Source organism: Propithecus coquereli, unplaced genomic scaffold (assembly GCF_000956105.1).
Source record: "Propithecus coquereli isolate 6110/MARCELLA unplaced genomic scaffold, Pcoq_1.0 Scaffold170, whole genome shotgun sequence".
In the NCBI taxonomy this organism is placed as follows: Eukaryota; Metazoa; Chordata; class Mammalia; order Primates; family Indriidae; genus Propithecus; species Propithecus coquereli.
The window spans coordinates 369078-377356 of NW_012141636.1; positions in this window are offsets into that span (position 1 = coordinate 369078).

Sequence of the window (8279 nt, forward strand, 5' to 3'; positions counted from 1 at the left end):
AAATAGGTGTTCAAAAATGTTTTAATGTATTAATTAAGCAAATGACCAATTTTCTAGAACTGTGAGAGTAGGCATAGTAGGAGCAGAAGATTCTAATGTGAAATTTATAATAGGTACAATATTTTTACAAGCCACAAACTCAGGGACACAAAAAATTAAACTTTATTTTTCCATTTCTAAACGTGATTTTCATTTCAAGTTCCCATTTGACTGAAGATGAAGAACGATTCTCGGTCCAGTTGGTCCCTCAGTAAATTCAGGACTTGAAAGGAAGTTCAAGCTTTCCTCTACCCAATTTACTCTAAGTTGTGGAAAGAATGGATGAGGGGCTTTCATATGTCAAGGCATTGGGGGCAGACAGCATCTGGACCTAGACATATTCTGTCCACATGGTTATTCAGAGATGTGATAATCTAATCTGACTTTTGGATGTCATTATCTGCTCACTCTGGCATCTGCAAAGGGGCCTGCATTTGCATCTGGTCGTGGTCATAAAGTCCAACCTGACATTGAATTCTTCCTCTTGTCCTTGCCAAGAACTCTCTAGGGCCAGAAAATTAAAGCAGCCCATTTCCTCTCTACCCAGGGCTGCACAAGCTGGGGGGGGAGGGGGAATGGCAGGAGCAGCAGTATGCAGGCCCCCTTATGGAGACACTGTCATTTAATGATATCCTTTTCTTCTTAGGTGCAACAGGAAGAACTAGTCAGAGGAAAATATTAGATGCTTCAAGGGGAGAACGGTCTTCTCTGAACAAATAAATTTGTTAGTTTAACTTTTAAACAAAATTAAACAGATTTTCGTTGTTGTGACCATTATGTAAGAGCTTTAAGAAGCTGATCCTCATTGTGAATCTCCAACAGTGGTGTGTCAATGCAGCAAGTATCTACTTCATTTGAGCAGATTGCCTGGAGCAAGTATTCTTTGGAATATTACATTGGAAACATTTTTCCAATATGCTGTGCAATTATTGACCTATTGTTACCATTCACTTAATCACCAACACAGCTCAGGAGACAGTCCGGGATGTGAAGGTAGCCTGTGTCTAAGAATTTGATACTTCATTTCAATTCAGTCCAAGCTCTCCTTCACATCCCCTCAAACAATAGACAAAAGTGAACTTCCAGTGATAAATGGGAATGGAGCAGGTGGAACAAACTTCCAATTTCCTCCCTCTTCTCCTCTTTTAATTGCTCATATCAAGCCAGAGTACTATTGTTTAATAAGGTTAGAAGCAGCGTTGTTTTGAAAAGAATAATGGGCACAGAATGGAATAATAAATCCTGTTCTTCCTCTAACTAGCTGTGTGACTTTCCTCAATTCACTTCACCTTTCTGGGCCTTGGTTTCCTCATTTTATACTGGGGAATGCAGAGTAAAGGGAGAAGTTGGGCTTAACTTTCCATTCTAATGACATAAGGACAATCTGCCTAGTGACCATCTTCATTGATAGGTGGGTCTCTTGTCTGGCAGACTCTCAGGTAAGAAATCATTTCTCACAATGCATCAGCTGCAGCAGGCATTAATATTGATAAGCATTTATATTTACATTATTCATTACAGTCATTCAGCCCTTTCACAATCATTACTTTATTTGATCCTTAGAACCACCATCAATATAATCCAGGGATTTTATTCTTTTTACAGATGAGAAACCAAGTTTCAGCTATTTTTCCAAGTTCACCCAGCTGTTAAATGACAGAACTGGGCTTGAACTCTGGCCTTCAGACTTAGAGTCGCATTTGTAATTAGTGATACGGTGTTTCCTTTCCAAATCTGAAACCCCAGAAAGGAGTAATTTTGCCACATTCTCCTTTGCTGCCAGACAATCACCTTAGGAAAAGCAATACTCATTATTTTTCTGAAGGGAAAACACAATGTTAACTCAGACAACATAATAATTTTATGGTTTGAATGAAAAGAATTTTTTCCCTTGTCAGATTCAATTTATATCACCAGACTGTATAAAAATTTTATGTACTGGGTGAAGGAAATATAGAGAGAAAACGTTCTGAGTGGACAAGCTTAAATTATCTCCCATTTGAATGAGTTCATTTCCCAGAGAGAGTTTCATCAGGTTTTTTAATTAAGAGCAAATTGTTCATCTAGAGTCAGTAATTTGCCAATGACCTCTTCTTAACATTCCTTTCTAAGGTGACAGAAATGACAATGGGACTTTCAAATTAAAAATACCAAGCTATCAAAGATACTGGGCCCTTCAGTTAGTAACTGAGTCAGGAAAAGAGGGTGACTTGGTGAAACAATGATATTTTAACCATATTTCTCCCCTAAAATAAAGACTCAGAGATGTTTACACCATCTTAAGTTTCACAGGAGTCGATATTAGAGATTGGAGATATCCAGTAACATGTGTAAATAAGTATATGTATGCAAATATATAAACAGATATACATGTGTGTTTACATAACATTATATGAACATGGAAAAAATTTAAAAAGATACTTCCTAAGGTATTAATATGACATTATTACAGCAGTAGATGGAAGTGAGGTGGAGGGAGAGTAAGGTGGGAAAAGGGAAGGGGGAGAAAAAGAAAGGAGAAAAAAGGTTTGAACCCAAAATGGAAAGCATGAGTGGTATTATACCTTTTACTCTTTTAAGTAAGCTTTTATTGAGGTATGTACAGATGAACATTTCAATAAAAATAATGCGGCATGAGGTATGAAAGATACTAAAGCATTTGGGAGCTCTGAAGAAGAAATACTATTATCAGAGAGTTGTGGGAGAGGAAGCCGAAGGCTTGAGCAGAAGTGTGACTAAGGAAGGCTTAGTGCAGAATGGTGAGGAGCCTAGACCTTCTCCTGAGGGAAAGGAACAGCCACCAGGCAGTTTCAACTAGGACAGTGACTGTCTCAGACTTGTGTTTTAGGCAAGTCATTCTGCCGGTGGTGTTTTAGTTGGGTAGGGTGGAGGAGAAGGGAACTAATGATCTCAGTAAGAAAGGATAAGTTCCTGCACCAGGGCAGTGGTAATAGGATCGGTTGGAAGTACAGAGTTCAGAAAACATAGCTATTGCTACACCTGTCACTATCTCCACGATTGCTACTTTATATATTCACTAGTAGTGCTACACTATTACTACCACAATCACTCATCTGCTACAAGTCAGCAGCAGATTATCTAGAATCAGTACTTATTACCTACCAAGCACTATGTAAAGAACTATATTTTTGTTTTCCTAACTAACTATTACAGTAACCCTGAGAGATAAGCACCTGGTTGTTGATTACCATAGAGAGCATCAGGTGAGGCATGGGGAAGTGACCTTGGCAAAATGTGAAGAATCAAATTGAACCACCATTTGTAAGGCAAACTCTGCCATGATTTACAATCCAAGCCTTGATGTGCAATGCAAACTACCTAAACTCAGATCATTTCAACACCAACTCATTCGGACCCAAATGTTACAAGATAAGACTACAAACTGCCTTGACAATTATTTCCCATAAACCCATATATTCCACAGTTAAGACCTCTAACTCTTCCAGAAACTCACCTAGTTACAAACTGCCTAGAACATAGTTATTTGCTTACATCCTAAAAGCACTACATGACTAACTCTAACTGCTAAGATCATCTAGGTCCCATCACTGATCATTAGAGAAATGCAAATCAAAACCACCATGAGATATTACCTTATACGCTTGAGTACAGCTACTATCAAAAAAACAGAAAATAAAAAGTATTGGTGAGGATGTAGAGAAATTGGAACCTTTGTGCACTGTTGGAGGGATTGTAAAATAGTAAAACCTGCTAAGGAAAACAGTATGGCAGTTCCTCAGACAATTAACACTAGTACTGCTATATGATCCAGCAATTCCACTTCTGGGTATATATCGAAGAGAATTGGTAGCAGGATCTCAAAGAGGTATTTCCCCACTCATGTTCATAGCAGCACTAATCACAATAGCTAAAAGGTAGAAGCAACACAAGTGTCCATTGATAAGTGAATGGATAAACAAAACGTAGTGTTTGCATACCATGGAATATTATTCAGCGTTAAAAATGAGGGACATCCTATAACATGCTACAACATGAATGAACCTTGTAGATACTGTGCTAAGTGAAATAAGCCATTCACAAAAAGACAAATACTATATGATTCCACCTATATGAGATATCTAAAGTAATCAAACTCATAGAAAAACCAAGTAAAGTACAATGGTGGTTACCAGGGGCTGGGAAGAAGGGGGAAAAAATTAATAGGAGTGGTTGGTCAATGGGTATAGAGTTTCAGTTTCACAAAATGAAAATGTCCTGGAGCTCTATTGTCCAATAATGTGAATATACTTAACAGTAGTGAGCTGTACACTTAAAAATGGTTAAAATGGTAAATTTTATGTTACGTGATCTTCACCACAATGAAATTTTTTTTAAAAAAGCACCTCGATGAATTTAAAAACCCAGATCTGAATGACCGGCAGCCTTCTGTAACGGTCTCTGTGGAGACTTGGACACCATGCCAAGCACAGCCTGCAGGTCACAAGCCCTCCAGAGCAGCATCAAGAACATGGGCTTAGAAGGGCACAGTGGCTCGCACCTGTAATCCCAGCTGCTTAAGAGACCGAAGTGGAGGATTGCTTGACCCTATGAGTTTGAGACCAGTCTGGGCAACATAGTGAGATCCTTCTCTAAAAAAATAGATAAATAAAAAGAACACGAGCTTGGAAGGCAGACACACTACACATTAGAGGCCAACAGGCCTTTTGAGTCCTAGCTCTGCCACTCACTAGCTGTGAAATTTGAGGAAATTTGTGAAACCTCTCTGATCTTCATTTCTTCACCTATGGACTGGGAATAAGAGTATTTCAAAGAGCTATCATGGATATGAAATGAGATAATAAATGGAAATGTTTGGCAAAGTACCTTCCACACTAAGTAGGTACTTAATAAATGAACTAGTGATGTTGCTCCATGCCCATTAACACTGTTCTTCCCACCACTTCAGCCATCCAGGATTAAAAATAGGAAGGATTCTTGCCTCCTCCACCATGATACTGTCTTCCTGTTTATTTACTTAACCACTGTTTATTAAACTTCTATTAAGTGACAGGCTCTGGTCTAGGCATTAGGAATGTGATACAGAGATGCTTCATCACAAAGGAGCTTCACCTCGGTAGAAGAGGTAAATGTGCGCCCAAATAATACAAAAAAGTAAACTAGAAGTTTGGGGTAGCAGAAGTGTTGAGAAGACCATCCAACATCCAGGTTCCAAATGAAAACAGTATTCTGGAACTGTTCTTAAATCCCATCTGCAGGAAAGTTATTGATGATAATAATAATAGTGATAAGTTGCTTTATTGTGATTCTTTGGCACTTTGCCAAACACTTCCATTTATTATCTCATTTTATACCCATGATAGCCCTTTGAAATACTCTTATTTCCATTCCATAGGTGAATAAATGAGAGTCAGAGAGGTTTCATAAATTTCCCCAAATTTCACAGCTAGTGAGTGGCAAAGCTAGGACTCAAAAGGCCTGTAAGGCCTCTAGTGTGTAGTATGTCTGGCTTCCAAGCCCATGTTCTTGTCTTTCTTCCTTCCTTCCTTTTCTTTTCTTTTTTTTTTCTTTTTTGACAGGATCTCACTATGTTACCCAGGCTGGTCTTGAACTTTATTCAAAAATAAACTGGATAAAATGGCCAAAGAGAGAACCCATCAGCTTTATTTTTTTTTTCACCACAGCCTTGTTTTTTTAAAAATAATTTCACAAGCTCAAATCCTTGTTAGGAAGAGGAACCAGAAATAGAGTGTGATTAGCCTTAGGACTGTCTCTCTTCTCCCAAAAGAGGGAAGAAGAAAAATGAAATCAATTTATTGTATGTATAGTGCTAACTACTTTTATATATGATATCTCATTTCTCCTCATAGCATCTCTGCAAAACATAATTAGTGTTCTCATTTTACAGATGAAGGAAATGAGGCTCAGAGATGTTTTACAATCTGCCCTTTGTATCACAGCTGGCGGATATAAGAACTCAGGTCTGTATAAGCTGGAATCCTGTGTCAGTTCCAAACTCCCACCCTGGAAGGAGCTATAACTGCTCTTTGATTGGAGGTATCTCACTTCTCCCAAATCCTTTAAAAAGAATCCACATTGAAGGGTAATTTTTACTGGAGATGCTTTTTAAAAATTGGAAAGTCTTCTGTAGCCTTTTGTAATGGGACAATCAGTGACCCAAAGAATCAAATTTTCAAGCTGCTTCAGTTCTTGTAACTAAATAAATCACAAACGAAAAGTTGTTTTAAATATCACAGTAAGTTAAACTTTCTTTCAAGACAATTTTTTAATTCCATGCCCGCGCATGTCAAAGAAGTGGGAACTGCAAATGGGTATCCATATAATGCTGTGTTAACATTCACTACTCATTCTCTCTCCTGCTTCAATGTTAGAAAACATTAATATATCATTCAGCTAATAAAAAGCGTAATTTATTTCCAAAGTGATACGCTTCCTTTACAGCATCAAATCTGGCTGTTCTATGCAAGTGCTGTTCTGTCAGCTGAAATAACATCTTTGATGAACTTATCTGTGGAATATCTAATGTGTAATCTGCTGTACAACCTGCAACCCTACTGTTCAGGCCCTCATCATCTGGCCTACCAATTTCCACATCAGCTGCATTTTAAAAAAGAGTCCATCTCTAACCTCAATAAGCCATAAACCAGCTATCAAAATCTGCAAAATTAGTTCTAGCTTGTTCGCATCCCATTCAGCAATTCTGCAACTCTGACCATGGAGCATGCAGAGGGCAGGAATAATTCTTGCTAACACTTTCACCAATCCCAAAATGCTCTTCCCTTCAACAGACAATATTCTCTAAGTCCATGTGATTCAATTCATATTGCCTCCCCCAAGAAGATGAATAAGGTCCCATGGGATCCTGACAGCCACTCTTGGGGCCCTCATTGGGTAAGTCTTAAATGCTTCGAAGACAAAATTTAGGCTAGCCACAAGGCTTTACCATATTTCCATATTGCTTTGGTCCTTTAAGAGAAATTTATCCATCTACCCATCACTTTTCTGAGAACCAACAAAGGCAAGCCCAAAATAACTACTCTTTCAGCAGCAATAAACCTGGGCCCTCTCCTTCCACATACTCATTATTGAGCAGCTCTCATACTGATCCTTTTTCCACTTGACTACCACTAGACTTCAAAATTTAGCTCTGACTCTCAGAATTTAAACACCGTGTTGCTGTCTGATCTTTACTGGGGGAAACTCAGATTCATCCAAGGACTGCGTAAATTGGTTGGGCTGACTCACTTAACAAAAGTTATTAAATACTTATATGTGCCAGACATTATTCTAGTTGCAAGGGATAGCAAAGGTCAGAACAGGAAAAATTTCTCTCATGGAGTTTACATTCTGTGGGATGAAACAGATAATAAACCAAATGAATGATTAAATTATATAAAGTGACAGATGCTAAAGAAAAAAAAAACTAAAGTAAGAAAGTAGATGGGGAAAGATAACTCTACTGCAAACAGGGTCCTCAACGAAGGTCACACTTTGGAGGTGATATTTGAGCAAAGACTTGAATGCAGTCAAGAAGAAGGCTACTAGTATCTTGAACCGCCTCAAGTAGGAATAACCTGCCAGATCGAAGAGTTATGGAGAGCAAGACCTTTAGAGTCAAATGGCTCTACCACTTGCTAGTTACAGAGGATCGACATATTATTTATCTACTCTGAGCCTCAATACTCTGAACTGTAGAGACAACAGTACCTTTCTCAAAGGATTTTTAAGCAGATTTCAATGACATAATATATACAAAACACCTCACTTTATAACATCTCAATCAATGTGATTTATATAGAGAGATGATAGATAAGTAGACAGAGAAAGGGCAGACAGACAATAGAATGTGATAAATTTAAGGTAGGATTAGATAAAATAAAAGAGGACAAGACAGGACAGAGCAGGATAGCTATAGATGGGCACATAGTAGCTAGAGAGACAACAGATATACAGACCCCAAGAATCCAGCTTTATTACTTGGCCACCCCTCAGCTGGCTACCTACCTACTGCATTCATAAGTTGGGTAGATTCTGGCATTTGTGTCCTAGACTTACCTCTAACACTGAAAAGCAGTGTGACATTGGCCAAGTCACTTAGTGTTTCGGGGTTTTATTGAGCAACCTACATATACTAAACAATTGCTATGCCTTCTCCAGTTCTATTACTGTATATATTAAGAAGGCCCAGGCTGGGCGCGGTGGCTCACGCCTGTAATCCTAGCTCTCTGGGAGGCCGAGGC